This window comes from Chlorocebus sabaeus, chromosome 10, assembly GCF_047675955.1.
Source record: "Chlorocebus sabaeus isolate Y175 chromosome 10, mChlSab1.0.hap1, whole genome shotgun sequence".
Lineage (NCBI taxonomy): Eukaryota > Metazoa > Chordata > Mammalia > Primates > Cercopithecidae > Chlorocebus > Chlorocebus sabaeus.
This window is the reverse complement of record NC_132913.1, coordinates 52168080-52184766: the sequence shown is the minus strand read 5'-3', so window position 1 is coordinate 52184766 and position 16687 is coordinate 52168080. Positions and strand designations below refer to the sequence as shown.

The window sequence follows — 16687 nt, the reverse complement described above, 5'->3', positions numbered from 1 at the left end:
ATGGTAATTATTTCACAATATATGCAGACATGAAAACGTCTTGCTGTACATCTTAAATATATAACATTTTTGTTTGTCAATTGTGCCTGAATAAAGCTGGGGGAAAAGGAAGTAAGCCCAAAGAAGTCACATCTAGATGAAGGCCAGTTGGTTTCCTAAGTCCCGATTGTGACAGAACATGACATCCAAAGTTCCAAGGCTGAATCTGAATTTCGTCACTGTTTATGTAAGCAAACGATATGACCTTTTTGATCTTCCTTTCCTCATCTTTAAAGTGAAGAAATTATCATGTGCTAGGTTTCTGTGAGAGTTTTTCTTATGTTTATTGATCATTTGAATTATTTTATACACCGTATTTTACTTATTTTCTCCCACTGGGTCTTGGTTTTTTCCTTGATGAATTAATAGTATTATGCCATTATGAATAATTTAATAGTAATTAAAATAAATTTTGTATTTGTCTTTTAATTTTATTTTTTACTTAATGAAGTTTTTCATTTTACATGGTCAAACATTTTTTATCTAAGAGTTTTTAATAATTTTTGTAAAAGTCATTTTTCAACTCGAGTAGATATTTTACAGTGTCTCCTATTTTTAATTAATCACAGTTTATGTCTTATTTTATTAAAAATTATAAAATGCACATTATAAGTAAAACATAATAACATAAATATTAAAAAGTTAGCACACTTCATATTTTGGTTTATTACCCTACAGTCATTTTTCTATGCATATTTTCACTAGATTGAAGTAATACTATATAGAGGTTTTGGGTCGGTTTTTTGACTATCATATTACGAGCATTTCCTCTGCCATCAAAATTCTTCAAGGGAGATCTGATTTTTAACAGCTGCATAACATTCCACTTTTCCTATGTTCCGTAATCATTTTGCTATTGTTCTGTTTTTAGGGTATTTCTCATTTGTGTTATAAATAAACTTAATGAACATTTTTCATGTGAATCTTTTTACTGTATTTCATGTTATTCTTAATATAATTTTTTAAAAAATAGAATTACTGAATTAGAGAATATAAAAATTTTGAGGCTCTTCCTCTTTTGTGCTGTAAACTCAAAATCGAGGTAAACTATACTAATTTAAAATGTCACAAGTACACATGAAGGTCCATTTGCCACACATCAACAGTGAATACTACCATCCAAAAATATTAAGTATCAGGCAAGATCTGTTCCAAATGGATTTAAAGCATAATGCTTTGACTCTATATTCTTAGAGACATACTTTAAGGGGGAAAAGAACCTTTTTTGAAACAACAAAAACAAGCACCATTTTCTGTAACCTTATTGTAGGTACCTGTGGTGTTGTAGGCATTGTATTCCATGGCTGCTATGTGAGCATATGGTTCAAGGCAAAGGAGTAATTATAATGGTGTCCTTAAAAATCAAAATTTTGGACATGGCATAAAGGAGAGGCAGATGTAACATCAATAAATTTTGTAAGCTGTGCGAGATGGCCCGTGCCTGTAATTGCAACACTTTGGGAGGCTGAGGCAGGCGGATCACTTCAGCCCAGGAGTTCAAGACAATCCTGGGCACCATGGCAAAAACCCATCTCCACAAAAAATACAAAAACTAGCCAGGTGTAGTGGCATGCACCTGCAGTGCCAGCTACTCAGGAGGCTGAGGTGGGAGGATCCTTTGAGTCCAGGAGGTTGAGGCTGCAGTGAGCAGTGATCACACTACTTCACTCAAGTCTGAGTGATGGAGCAAGACCCTCCTCAAAAATAAATAAATAAATAAAATACATACATAACATTTGGTAAAATTCCTGTCATCTTAAAATTGAACAGGAAATATGTGTATGAATTCAAAAATGTTTTATCTCCAAAAATTTAAAAAACATATTTCCTTGTTCTATAAACTGCAATGACTGAGAAACAATGACCAATGCATAATACAATGAACACAGCAATGCCAATATTGTGGTCTCCAAATGCCTTTCCCACTGAAAAGAACCAGGGCTCTTTGGAGAAGTGGTTCCTTGTAGGAGTGGGACAGAAAAGTTACAAGATAAAAATGGAGCATCATTTGATGGTAGAAAACAAAGAGGCAGATGTATCAAAATAACTTGCAAGTCGTCTTGGAGTGGTCTGTTTCTATTAGTCAAAGATGGGACAATGTGAGCATCAATCAGAATAGTAACACCAGTGGCCTAAAATACGATTTGTATATGTTTTTAAAACAAAACAACAACAAAAAACTCATTCATTATCCTTGGAGAATTCCAGGGAGCCAAAGCATTATTTGAAAACTGGTGGCTGGGCGCAGTGGCTCACGCCTATAATCCCAGCACTTTGGGAGGCTAAGGCCAGTGGATCACCTGAGGTCAGGAGTTGAAGATCAGCCTGGCCAACATGGTGAAACCCTGTCTCAACTTAAAATACAAAAAAAAAAAAAATTAGTTGGGCCTGAGGGCAGGCGCCTGTAATCCCAGCTACTTCAGGAGGCTGAGGCAGGAGAATTGCTTAAACCCGTGAGTCGGAGGTTGCAGTGAGCCGAGTTCTCACCACTGCACTCCAGCCTGGGTGACAAGAGCGAAACTCTGTCTCAAAAAAAAAAAAAGAAAAGAAAACCAGTAAAAGGGGGAAAATCAAGCATTTTTGTAGGCTTTCTTCTAAAAGTTCTACTGCTGGGTAACCAAAGAATTCATGGGAGAAATTTCTCTTTATTAAAATATTCTGGATAATAAATGCAAAGAGCATGATAGAATTAAAATATCATCATTATATGACCCTCTAATGAAATATAAATCTAAGCAATGATCACCAATAGCTCCTAACATCAGCAAGAGAAAAAACTTGATAGCATTTGTCATCAAAGGAAGATTGCGACTCCACCTATGTAGGAATGTAAAAAGAAAAAATCAAACTTGAATTATCAAGCCTCTAAATCTAACTTCCAATCTGTAAGAGATAAAGAAGGGAAATTATAGATTAAAAGAGACTCAAAAGGCCTGTTGATCAATTACAATGTATGAATCTTCTTTAGATCCTGATTACAACAAACAAGTTGAGTGACAGAGTGAAATAATGGGAAAATGTAGATACTGATAGAATCTTTGAAGATATTAAATAATTATTTATATTTTTATGGGTGAAAATGATATTGTGATTATGTTTTGTGAAGGATCCCATCTTTTATGCACACTGAAATATGTATAGATGAAATTATACCTGAGATTTGCTTCAAAATAATCTAGCAAGTAACAAGGGAAGCAGATGAGGGTACAAATTAAACAAGATTGTCCATAAGGTGATAATTGTTGAAACTTGGGAACAGGGACACAGCATATTATTATTAAACTCTTCTCTTTCTTTTTGTATATGTTTGAAGTTTTCCATAATATATACATTTTTAAAGAATGAAACATTTTTGGAGTATCTTTTCAGAGGGAGGAAGAGGGATTGAGTCTAACTACAACCTTCCAGGGAAGAAATTGCATAGTCTGCCCCTTTTTGGAACGTTAAAGAAAAATGTGTGAATTCATAATCTTCTGGTCATTATGCAAGAAATGTTCTCCTTGAACCAGCATCTGTGCCAACTTCATAAAGAATATTATCATTAAGAGGACAGCATAGCTCTTGCAACCCAGGTGATACTTATTTTCTTGGGTACAAAAATGAAACAGAATACCAAGAACTCTTAAAACTCAACAATAAGAAAGCAACCTGATTTTAAAATGGGCCAAACACCGTAATAGACACCTCAACAACAAAGGTATACAGATAGCTAGTAAACATATGAAAAGATGATCTATATCATATGTAATCAGTAAAAGGCAAATTAAAACAACATTGAGATACCATGATGCACCTATTATAATGCCCTAATCTGGAACACTGATAACACCAATTGCTGGTGAGGATGTGGAGCAATAGAAACGCTCATTAATTGCTGGTGGGAATGCAAAATTGTACAGCCATTTTGGAAAATAGTGTGGTGGTTTCTTATAAAAATAAATATACTCTTACCATATGACTCAGCAATTGTGATCCTTAATAATATATTTACCCAAAGGAATTGAAAACTATGTCCATACAGAAACCTGCACACAGGTGTTTGTGGTAGCTTTATTCATGACTGCCAAAGCTTGGAAGCAACCAAGATGTCCATTACAGGTGCATGGATTAATAAACTGTGGTTCATCCAGACAATGGAATATTATTCAAGGCTAAAAAGAAATGAGCTATCAGGCCATGAAAAGACATGGAGGAAACGTAATTGCAAATTATTAAGTGAAAGAAGACAACCTAAAAAGCTTATATACTCTATGATTTCAAGAATATGCCATCTGGAAAAGGCAAAATTATGGACATAATAAAAAGAGCAGTGGTTGCCAAGGGTTATTGGGAAGGGAGTGAGGAGTAGGTGGAGCTCAGAGGACTCTTGAGGCAGTGAAACTACTCTGTATGATAGCATAATGATGAATTTTTTTTTTACACTTGTTGAAACCCATAGACTGTACAAAAGTAAGTGTGAACCCTAATATAAACTATGATCTGTGAGTAGTTATGATGTGACGGTGTGAGTTTATTAATTATAACAAATGTACCACTCTGACTGGTAACGTTGAAAGTTGGGAAGACCACACATATGTGGGGTCATGAAGTATGTGAGAAAACTGTGTACCTTTCTCCTAAGTTTGCCATGACCCCAAAACTGCTCTAAAACATTTATCTTAAAAAGATGAAATGGAAGTAAAAATACCATCATTGAGGGTTTTCCTTTATTTGCTTTCTGTTGTTTATTTTTTAATATTAAAAATAGAGTATTCTAGAATTTAGAAAAAGAAAGCTTATCACGTAACTCTGTTGAAGACTTATAATTATTACCTTCTGTGAACTAAAAAAAAAAATAGTTTGCCAGCATAAAAATATGACTAAAAGACATACAATGTCCAAATGGGGCACCCAAGTGCAAGGAGTGAATCCAAGTCTCTCCTTCATGGGTTCCTTCTGATACTTACTGTGGACAAGTTTCTGTGTAATCACAATGGCAAGAGAGCTCCCTCCAACATCACACAGGGAGAATCGCTATCTTTTTCTCTTTTCACTTTTCATCTCAGCAGCACCCAGTCCTGGCACTGTTCGCAACACAGTATCCTCGGGATGCACTAACATCCACGACTCATTTAGGATCACGGAATCATAAGTGGAAAGATTCTAAGGCTCTGAATCTCTCACAGGGAGAGAAGATTTCAGCATACAAATTATATAGTGTTGAGGTAATTTGCAAGTACACAGTCTCACATTCTTCAATAAACTTGGCACAGGTTTAAAGTCTTAAACCATCTGTTCTTGGATGGCTTCACTTTTATTTCCCTTGGAGGCAGCTGGCCTCTCCTTTGGCCTTGACCCAGAGGTCAATGTTCTTTCTTGCTCAGCCTACCATCATCCCAGGCCTCCTCTGAGTTTCACTTCCACAGATTTCCTAGGCCCTTAGAGAGCCAGGTTCCTTTCCAGCCTGGAGCCCAAGTCAAGTTCACTGCACTCAAATGGAAATTGTTTTAGTAGTTCCAAATGTGAGCTGAGAGTTTTCTGATCAACCTTCCTCTGGAGCCTGGGCAACAACACAGTTTACCTGAGCTAAGCATCCTCCCATGATAAATGTGTTTTGGGTTTCTCTTATTTTTTCCCTTTCCTTCCTTGTACTTCAAAATTTTGCAGAACTTGTAGTCTCCTCTTCTTTATACTTCTGATCACATACACCTGAGGATTCCCCACCAGCAGGTCACATTCCAAATTGGAATCACAGTTTCTTTGAAAATGCCCAACCTCTCAGTGCGCCATTAGACCTATAAACTTGGCCTCAATGTTGAAACCTTACCATAGACCTTTCGGCTCAGTAAAACATGGAGAATCATCTTTCTAAACTTAAATGCAGATTTGTGACAGTTGTGTGTGCATATTCTTGGTACCCACCCTGATCTCCTGGGGTCCCCTCTTCAGAGGACTGGCCTTGAGCTGCCTTCTGAGTGCTGACCTTCTGCACTTGTACTCTTTACAGAGAAGCAGAAGTGCCTGAGACACTACATTCCTGAGGAAACTCATAGCCAAGTACTGACTTGTGTGGGAGTTTAACAGCCCAGTCTTTGCCTCAAAGAGGGACAAATCTGAGACGTAATATGTATTCCCTGTGGAATCACTGTGAGGCTGAGAATCTACCTGAAATGTCTCCCATTTGTCTTCTTTTGCCTTCTCAGTCCTACTTCTTCACCTAAGAGTACATCCTGAATAAATCACAAATATTAACACATGAATTCTTATCTCAGAGTCAGCTTATCTCAGAGTCAGTAACTCAACCTAAGAGTCCATGCCGTCAAAATACCAACATGTAATTACAGTCAATGCCTGGATTCTGCAAAACTGATCATTCTAGATTTGGCGAACTTTAGGAGAGAAAGTTTGTACCTCCATTCTAGACAAAAAAAATATATAGAGATAAAATTATCCCACTGTAATTTTTTATATTGTATTTTCTTTGATGATAGCTTTTTTAAAAAAACTTGCATTCCATTTTCACATTTTTAAAGAATCAAAGTTGACGTATGTTTTTTAGCATAAATTTCAAGAAAAGGGAAGGATTTAACTTTTCCATATAATTAGTAGCCTGAATACAGTCTCTTAACCTATAATTAAAGTTTTTTCATGTTACAAACATGTTTTCAAGTACATGAAAATAATATTAATGAACATTTTTTGGTGAGTAAATTTGCCTTTATTTTTATAATTTTTCAGAATTATAAACATAGCATATTGTAAACATTTTATACTATGTATAAAAATCTGGAAGGAAATATACCAAAAGATTATATGGTGAGGCCGGTTTTCTATTTTTCTATTTTTGAGATTTTCATAAAAATATACTATTTTCATAATGACAAATTGTAAATACAATATAGATAATATAATCAAGTGAAATAGAAATGTTTAAAAAACCAAAACTTTCTAAAATAAGTAAGCTCACATAATTTGTATAGATATTCAAGGTATCTCCTACACTAGCTCATTAAAAAAAGTTCTGGATTCTGGATGTTTATATTTAAAAATTACATGCTATGTATCTTCCACCTAGTAGATTGCCTAATACTGAAGCATAATTCATATTTGCTGAATAAATGATTTTTATGATAGAAAATTATAGAAGAAAAACAACTTTTATTTAGCTTTGTGTTCATTAGCTGATTAAGCAAAATATTCAATAAGCATCACTAGGATATGAGGCAGAGTTTTTTGGTGCTCATATTACATGTAGAATTTCAAAATTCATATTTACATGTAAAAAAAATCTAAGCAAAAAGAAGTATCTACTTACATAAGCAGACTGAACATTAAACAGAAGATATAAAAGTTTAATATTAGCCATCCTTAAATACAAACATCAGTACATCAGTGATCTGTTGGAGATTTACATTTATTGTCATAATCTGGTTATCATTTTACATGTTTGGTCACTGCTTACAATATATAGCACAGTTCCAATGAAAGCCTTTAGTCTAGAAGCTGCTTTACACACTGTTGAGTACTTTTGATTTTATTTTCAGACATCTCATGCTTCAAATGTGAGCTACTCTTAACCCGTTGGAAAGAACATGGAGAATTTTAGCTAATTTAAGAAATAGAGGACTTCTACTGAGAAAAGAGTGATGTTCTCAGATCAACACTAGATATAAAATGAGGTTGTTAGCCAGGCATAGTGGCATGTGCTGCAGTCTCAGCTACTTGGGAGACTGAGGCAGAAGGGTAGCTTGAACTCAAGCGTTCAAGGCTGTGGTGAGCTATGATTGCACCACACCACTCCAGCCTAGGCATCAGGGTGAGACCCTGTGTTGAAAAATAAAAATAAGCTTAGTGTTGAGGCAGGAATTTCAGTCATTTGTCAGAAGAATGTTCCCCATTATCCTTCTTTTAATTTTTTTCAAATAAATATGTGACATCTCAATATCGATATTCAAAAAAACTGAAACATCTAAAATAGCAAAATGTCACCAAACCTTAGCTTCTGTTCACTCTTCATTTTGTAATCATTGTCAGAGCATATTTTTTGATCAGCTGTTCTGTATTGTAGTAGCAAAACCATAGAAAGAGTCATAATTTTCAGTGACATAAATTAGACATCATATAAGCTTTATAGAAAAAAAAAAAAAAAAGGATGATTTAACATTAGACGGGTTACCATGGCAAGACTCTAGATAGTCTGTCTCAGGGGGTCTGAACAATAAAATAACTGTCAGTGTGCAGTGGACCCCTGTGGATTCAGGTTCAACTGTGACATTCCTTAAAGATCTTTTGAGTTGCATGAGCTTGTGATTATTCATTGAAGAAAGATTTTGTAGCATCTACAAAATTTGACCTCTGCAACTTTAACTTTATGGAAAAAGTTAGACAAACTTATTTTCCAGGCAATGATTTAAAAAGGACAAATATTTATGAGGTACTAGATTGTAACGTCTTAAAATGCAAGGTGCAATAAAACACATGAGGTTTTTCTTCACCTAAGAGGTATTTTTACTTGCCTCAGACAAAAAGTACATAGTCTAATACACATGGACATTACTGAGATATTTGAAGGGATAGTAAACATTTTATAGCACATTTAATTAATGGTGTTTTACATGAAGCCAAAGCAAGAAGTCAGTGTGAATGACCTTTGAATTGAAAAAAAGACAGGCTGAAATGTCTTCAGTAATTATTTTGGCTGCATAAAATCTGAATCAATAAAAGAGATTCCAAAGTTCTTTTACAGAACCCATAGGACTCAATATACTTTGTATTCAATGAAGTCTTGGGCAAAATTATGACAAATCATTTGTATTAAAATACGAAAACTTTTAATTGTGGTCCTCATGCATAGCTCATCTTTGCCACTTTCATGAAGGAATTACAAATCAAACACTTTTTCTTGGGTTATTTTAGTAATTTTGACTGGTATACATAGTCTATGAGAAAAATATAAAGTTTTTTCCTAAGATATTTTAATATGCTTATTTAGCAGTTGATAAATATTCCTAATATTTTTATATCAATTAATCTTTGTTTTGTATTTCTTAGAAATATGAATGAATGCAGCTAGATGGGCCAGAGACAGTGCCAGGCTTTTCACTGTCCATTATTTCTTAATCACACATACAAAACATCTAAGATATTCTCGCTAGTTAAGAGTAGCAGTTTGGTTGAAATTCTAGCATGATTCATTGCCACAGGGATAACACGTAAATCACCCAAGGCACCAAAACTTTCTCCCAGCATGTTGAGGCTTTCTAGCTTTTGCTGTTTGTTCAAATATAAGCAGGTAAGTTGTGAAATTTAGCTCATCTGTGTCAATGGCCAGTTTCCTTTGCCCTATATCCTATCACTTAGAGATTCACCCCGGCTGACTCTTCCAACTCTAGTCCTAGTACTGCCCTTTGTTGTTCTGGCTGCCCAGCAAACTTTTCCACAAAAGGCCAAAACAAATAGGACCATTGACAGACATTACAAAACAGCAGTTACTCTGCCAGCAGACTTACAAACCCTCAGGGGGTCTCCAGTGGTGAACTGAGTCTAACATAAGCCTGGAGCTCTCTGCTGCCAAAGGGCCAGTGCTCTTCTCATAAACAAAAGGTGTACTATAATTTCAGGATGATTTTTCTGACTCATTTATAGATATTGCCCAAGGCCTAAGTATAAGAGAGGTAAAGACAATGTCCCTCCAATAGGAGATGGACTGGTAAATAAATGATTGCCCAGACTCATCAGGATATCAACAGCACTCCAAACATACCTGGCTACACCTGTCCAGTAAAAACTCACTGTACAGTACTTTTAAGTAAAATATACTTTACTAACTAAAACTGGGAAAGCATCAGGGGACTCTGAGAAAAAGCTGTGGTTTCAAAAATTTATTCTAGCTGCTCTGAGGAACATTGGCTGAAGAGGATGAGAATGAGAGTGAGGGGATGAGTCCAGAGGCCGTTGGTATAGGGAAAACAAGATGGTGGCTTGGTTTAGAGTGCTGGCATATAGATTATGCCTAGAAGAAACAATGTTTCATGTTAGAAGAGTTATAGGAAGACCTTCTTTGTGGCTAAAATGACATAGCAGAGCTGGTTACTAAGGCTACTTCTAGTACCCCCAGATACAACTATGTCATCTGTATGCCTATTAGCTAAACTCTCTGTGCCTCAACTTCCTCTTCCATAGAATGGGCAGATAGAAAAGCATGAGGTTGTTTTGAGAATTAAAATCATTAATACATGGAAAGCTATTAGAAAAGAGTTTTACACATAAAATTTATGAAAAAATACCAGCTATTATTATTAACTTTCCATTCCCTATGTTACAAAGTTTCAGATAAGATGGCACAAATCAGTCTGTCATGATTTACATTAAATTATTAAGGTATAATGTAAAAAGAAGGCTAATAAGAAGACATCCTTGTTCTACCCCATTGGTAAATATCGTATATGATGAGCCATTCCTTCTGCTTACACTGGTCTTACAGCACCATGAATGCCTCTATTCAACATAACTCCATTTCACTGATTTCTGCCCACACAGTCATAATACAGAAAGGGTCTTTAAAGGACACAGACAAGAATTTGTTATACCAACAGCTTTCGTTTCCTTTCAGGGAGAAGTTAGGGTATTCCTTCCTCTCTCTCTTTGGAATCTCCAAGGAATCTCTGATGGTGCCCATGTCTCCTCTTCATGTTTCCACTCCTGCTAGGCAGCACGCCTCCCCGCAACCTCTTGTCCTCAGCAATCACTGGACCGCCCCCATCATGGTTCTAGTTCTCACCTGAGTCCAGTTTGTGGTTTCTGGTAACCACACATTCATCTGATATCCTTCCATTCCAAGAGAAATTAGAGCTCCCTGAAGGATAACCTCTGGGCTGCTTCACCCACATAGAATTTCTGAGTTCCTAATGTATGTCTGGGTTGTTCCCAGTTTCACTTCTCTGTTTTTCATCATCTGAGTGATCAATTCTCCATATTTAATTTCTCCTGTTTGAAAGGCTAAGGGTGATTTCTATTTTCCTGGTTAGACACTAAATGCTATTTGGAGAGTTATATTTGTACTGCTGATAATATTTGTAGAGTTGACCAAGTGAAACACATTGGCAAAGATCAGGGCCCACCATTTACAACATTACATAAACAGCTAGAAGCAGGAAATCTGTTTTGAGTACTTTATCTACCATAAATTTTCAAAATAATTTTAAATAATGTTTAAAGTTTTGTTGTGAAGATAATAGCTGCTTATATTTTTTAAAAAATAAGGAAGTTTGAAAAATAAGACTTTAATTACTATTAATATAACTCTCCTATATTGTTCTTGTGCACATCACAGTAGTGTTGGGACGTGGGGGGAAGATGCAATATTTACATTTACACTAACTAAATTTCACCCTATTAAATGAGCCATTTAAGATCACAGGGACACCAATTTAACACCGGATCAAGATCACAGAACTTGAGAGAGGTGGGAAGAAGGCAATGGGGATTTATTAATCAAGACTCATTTGACCCCTCTCCTATTAACAATGGCAGGGACAGTTACTAAAGAGGAAGACACCAGCTTTGTAATCTGGGAGCTTTCTGCTAGCATGGAACAAGAAAAGACAGAGGCAGAGAGCAAAAGAGAGAAGATGAACCCCAGAGGCAGAATGGATGTACTCCTCTGAAATACACTGAGGCATCCAACTCCATTATTCCACTCTAATTCCTGAATAATTTCTCCCCAAAGACACATCTTTTGAGCTATTTCTTCTTATCCAGGAGTACAGAGCACTGATTGTCCTCTGCCTATGACAAAACCAGGATGCTGCTCATGTGACTAATTAAATCTTGCAAAATTAATTATACTCTTCATGGTAATTGAAAAGGCCTCAAAAAATATAAACCAAACGTTACAGGATCATCCAGTTTGAAATAATGTTTATCTCAAAAGATATAAAACATTCTGGAATTAGAAAAAAATTAGAGTTTATCACATCTATCATTTAGCCAACCAAAAAGGTCTATATGCCAACTAACAATAACTATGAATTCGCCTCTAAAAATGATCATTAAAATGCATTTCTCGATTTCTTTTCATTACTTGCTTTCTTGTTAGTCCGTATCTATTGTATCACCTCCAGATTCCAGGAAAGAATCAGATGACAGCCTTGTCCTCAAAGGAAAGAACTATGCTGAGTTGTACAAAGACTGCAGACAGCCTTGACTTCTGTACTGACAGCCAAAGAAAAGTGAAGCAAACTCACCGCCCTGTTGGTAAGGACGAGTTGGCAGCTCTCTCTTAACGAGTGAAATCCAAGGCCAAATATTTCTGTAGCTTCTAGTTGCATCAGCCTCACTCCCGTGGAGCAGATTTGGAGAGTTTCATTAAAAAAAAAAAATTTTAATTAACAATGTATTTTTAAAATGTCTACTGTAGTTTGTTCAACATCAGAATATATTATAAAAGTCTATCTCAGTTGGAAGTTAATAATAAGATCAGGTGCTGTGGCTCATGTCTGTAATCCCAGCACTTTGGAAGGCCAAGGTGGGTGGATCACCTGAGGTCAGGAGTTCAAGACCAGCCTGGCCAACATGATGAAACCCTGTTTTTACAAAAATACAAAAATTAGCTAGGCATGATGGTGGATGCCTGTTATCCCAGCTACTTGGGAGACTGAGGCAGGAGAATCGTCTGAACCCGGGGACAGAGGTTGCAGTGAGCCGAGATTGTGCCATTGCATTCCAGCCTGGGTGACAGAACGAGACTCCATTTCAAAAAAATAAAAATAAAATAATAAAACATCAAAAAGTATTACAAAACTATAAGCAAATTGACAAACACAAAGTTGAGAAAATATATACAGGCATATGGTATAGAGTGTTAGAAATGTGTAAAAGAATCTACTTTCATTATATTACTCATGTATCTGAAAAAAAAAATTATTTGAATGGTTTCCATCTTAATTCCTAAACAAGACATATCTCTTGAGCTCTCTTATCCATGAGCACAGAGCAGTTTGCACATTGTGTATGAGGACGTTACACACTGTGTATGAGGATACTAAGATGTCACTCTCATGACTTTAATTAAATTTTGTCAAAAATCAATTATAGTCAACCCTTGAACAACACGAGTTTGAACCGCATGGGTTCACTTATACATAGATTTTTTTCTGCCTCCATACTTCTTAGATAGCAAGACCAAGCCCTCCTGTTCTTCCTCCTCCTGTGGCTCCTCAGTGTGAAGATAATGAGGATGAAGAACTTCTTGATGATCTACTTCACCTTAATGAACAGTAAATATATTTTATTTTCCTTATTTTCTCAAGAGCATTATCCTTTCTCTAGCTTATTTTATTCCAAGAACAGAGTATATAATGCATATAACATACAAAATATGTGTTAATTGATTGTTATCAGTAGGGCTTCTGATCAATAGTAAGCTATTAGTAGTTAGGTTCTATAAGAATTAAAAGTTACACATTGATTTTTGACTACACAGTGGGTCAGCACTCTTAATCCCTGCATTGCTCAAGGGTCAACTGTATACCAAATAATATTCTCCACTGGAAGGGTCTTTTATCTTTTTAATCTCTCCTTTCCTTCTCTTTCTCCTCTTCTCCTCTTTCATCCCATTCTCTTCCTTTTCCACCTCATCTTTCTTCTTCATATTTCTTTACTTAGCATAAATCTGGTCCTTAACACTCACTCAAGTTTCTACTCCACTCCTGGAGTAGAGTCTTTTCACCCAAGAAGAATTTCTGGACTGAAGACAGTGCAGCAACTCTCAGTACTATCAATGTCAGTTTCCTCATGTGTGAAATGGTGACAATAACGACTTCCTAGTAGGTATTGGGGTGAGGATTAGAGATTATATATATAGGATGTTCAGTATGGTCTTGACGTGTTAGGAATGCACAATTAAATATAGCTATTGTTATAATTGGTTGGTTACTGGACTAGGAATTGAAGGAGTTGAATTTCAATAGGTAAATATTACATTAAGAGAAATTAATAGGAAATTTAGTGTGTGTTGAGGAAATTTTGCACAGTTTAGCAAGACTGCCATCCATAATAAAAAAAAAAGTGGTAAAGCTAGAAAGGTAGGTTGGAATTGGGGGATAAGGTGTGTGTTGGCAGTGGGGAAAGAGAGAGCCATGTCAAGGGGTTTGGATGCCATCCTGCAGAAAGTGTGGAACCAGTGAAGGTTTGAATGTAGGGTCAGGTGAGAGCTGTGCTTTATTCAGAGGCCACTCTGGCAGCGGCATATAGGATGTTTGGGAGCTAGAGAGAAACCAAAGCAAGGACAGAAGAAGAGAGGGAGCTAATTTATATCCAAGCAAAACATAATAAAAGGCTGAAGTATGATAGTAGCAACAGAACTGAAAAGAGAGATGATTCAGGAGTCATTTTTGAAGCATTAATTACAAAATTCAGCATCCAATAGAATACAGGAAGTCAGGAAAAAATGCTGCCAATGTAGTGACCTAAACTTTGAGTTTAATGGCAGCATTTCTCAGGGTGGAGTGCGGACAACAGGCAAAGGAGAAAGAAGACCTCATAAAAAATGTGCAAGGAAAGAATGGAGAGGGAAGTTGACAAGAGGGAAGAGATGGAAAAATACTGGGAATGGAAATGATGATTAACATAAAATAAAAATGGTTACATTCTATGGGGTTGTTTAACTCATAAAAGGAATTTTCTCAGGTAAATTAACGAATCTGTAAAACCTAGATGACTAATCCAGGGTATGTACTAATTTGACTGTGTGGGAGGCACTGCCAATGTACACTTCAGGACATTTATTTGCTCTTGCAATTACATTAGCATAGAAATAGTCAGAAAATATGCAAAAATGTTTCTGAAGGAAATTCCCACTCCTTAGTTTTTCTGCTCTGATTAAGATACAAAATTATCCATCCGGAAATATTTGGGCACAGTTCACCCTTCCTAGAGGCAGACGGATGAGTTAACTTACCTCTTGGTGCCCCTTGCAATGCTCGGATCGTGTGACCAAGGGCTCTGGGCTCAGTTTCAGCAGTTAACAGTCACGGTGGAAACCCAATACTAAAGCAGGATGGAGAATCACTGCTAGAATCAAGGTACCTTGTCACTTTGAGCACAGAGTAAGGAACATAAACAGTCTATTGACAAAGTTGTTTGCTTATCATTTTCAGCACCAGACATTTAAAACTGGGCAGGAAACACCTTTGAAAAATGATAATCCCAAAAGTCTAGAATTAATAGAGTGCTTTCATCTGCATTTCTGGGATTTTTGGTCATTTGGATTTTGGCACCAAATTATCTAATGCATTCTCAGGGTGACAAAGAGGAACAATTAAATTTTAGAATTTTCCTTTTGTTGTTTTTTGTTTTTCGTTTTTTGAGACGGAGTCTCGCACTGTCTCCCAGGCTGGTGTGCAGTGGCGTGATCTCGGCTCGCTACAACCTCCGCCTCTCAGGTTCAAGTGATTCTCCTGCCTCAGCCTCCCGAGTAGCTGGGATTACAGGTGCCTGCCACCACGTCCGGCTAATTTTTTGTATTTTTAGTAGAGACGGAGTTTAACTATGTTGGCCAGGCTGGTCTCGAACTCCTGACCTCATGATCCACCCTCCTCGGCTTCTCAAAGTGCTGGGATTACAGGCGTGAGCCACTGCATCTGGCCTAGAATCTTCTTTTCTTTTTTTTTTTTTTTGAAACGGAGTCTCGCTCTGCCGCCCAGGCTGGAGTGCAGTGTGGCCCGATCTCAGCTCACTGCAAGCTCCGCCTCCCGGGTTTACGCCATTTTCCTGCCTCAGCCTCCCGAGTAGCTGGGGCTACGGGCGCCCGCCACCTCGCCCGGCTAGTTTTTTGTATTTTTTTTTTAGTAGAGACGGGGTTTCACCGTGTTAGCCAGGATGGTCTCGATCTCCTGACCTCGCCGATCCGCCCATCTCGGCCTCCCAAAGTGCTGAGATTACAGGCTTGAGCCACCGCGCCCGGCCTAGAATCTTATTTTCAAATAATTATTCTTAAAATGCCATTAGGGAAAGCTTTTATACAAATACATTTTTTTCAGTAATTAATTAGTATTATTTCAAGTAAAATATTTCAGCAAAATGTCCACTCATTTTAAGCCTCAGAAACCTCTTTTTAAAATGTTATGTTTTCTTTCAGTACTTTGGTTGAACTTACACATAATCATTTCTCCACTAAATGAAGTCACAAGGATTTATTATAGCAATTAATTTTGTACTTGTTCTGCCTAAGGCACTCAATTAGCATGGATGTAAAAGACACAATTTTATTATGCTAAATTATCTCACATATAATATGTGATTAGGACTAAATAGTGTCAGAAGTCAAAGTGGCTATAAATAAATTCATATTAGAGGACTGAATGAATGAACATCATGTTTTTCTCTTCTTTCGGAATTTTATTACCTGTGAGGTTGCAAGATCCCATGAACGTATGACACCTTAGAAGCAGTAAAAGTGCTAAGTTGGGGATATAAGGATATTCACAAATAGCCTTATAATAGTGAAGGCCTCTTAGTGGTGCATCCTCACATTGGCAGCTATGTGAAATAACACTAACCAGTTCTCTTTCGTCCTTCAGCTTCATGGAAGTACTCTGCTAAGTCCTTAAGTCTCACTCTGAGATTTCCAACAGCTGAAGTAATAATGTCTTAAATGTATATAATGTAT

General features: G+C 36.6%; 1 long non-coding RNA gene across 3 annotated transcripts in view; it reads right to left on the bottom strand.

Moving 5' to 3' along the window:
* The window catches only part of LOC103217209 (uncharacterized), a 104211-nt gene that overhangs the window by 56859 nt on the left and 30665 nt on the right, over window positions 1–16687 (bottom strand). For 2 of the 3 annotated variants that reach the window (XR_490920.3, XR_012094204.1), the window contains exon 2: window positions 12264–15087. This is a non-coding gene — a long non-coding RNA (uncharacterized lncRNA). The remainder of the gene's footprint in view (window positions 1–12263; window positions 15088–16687) is intronic. The other variant, XR_012094205.1, reaches the window with a different exon arrangement.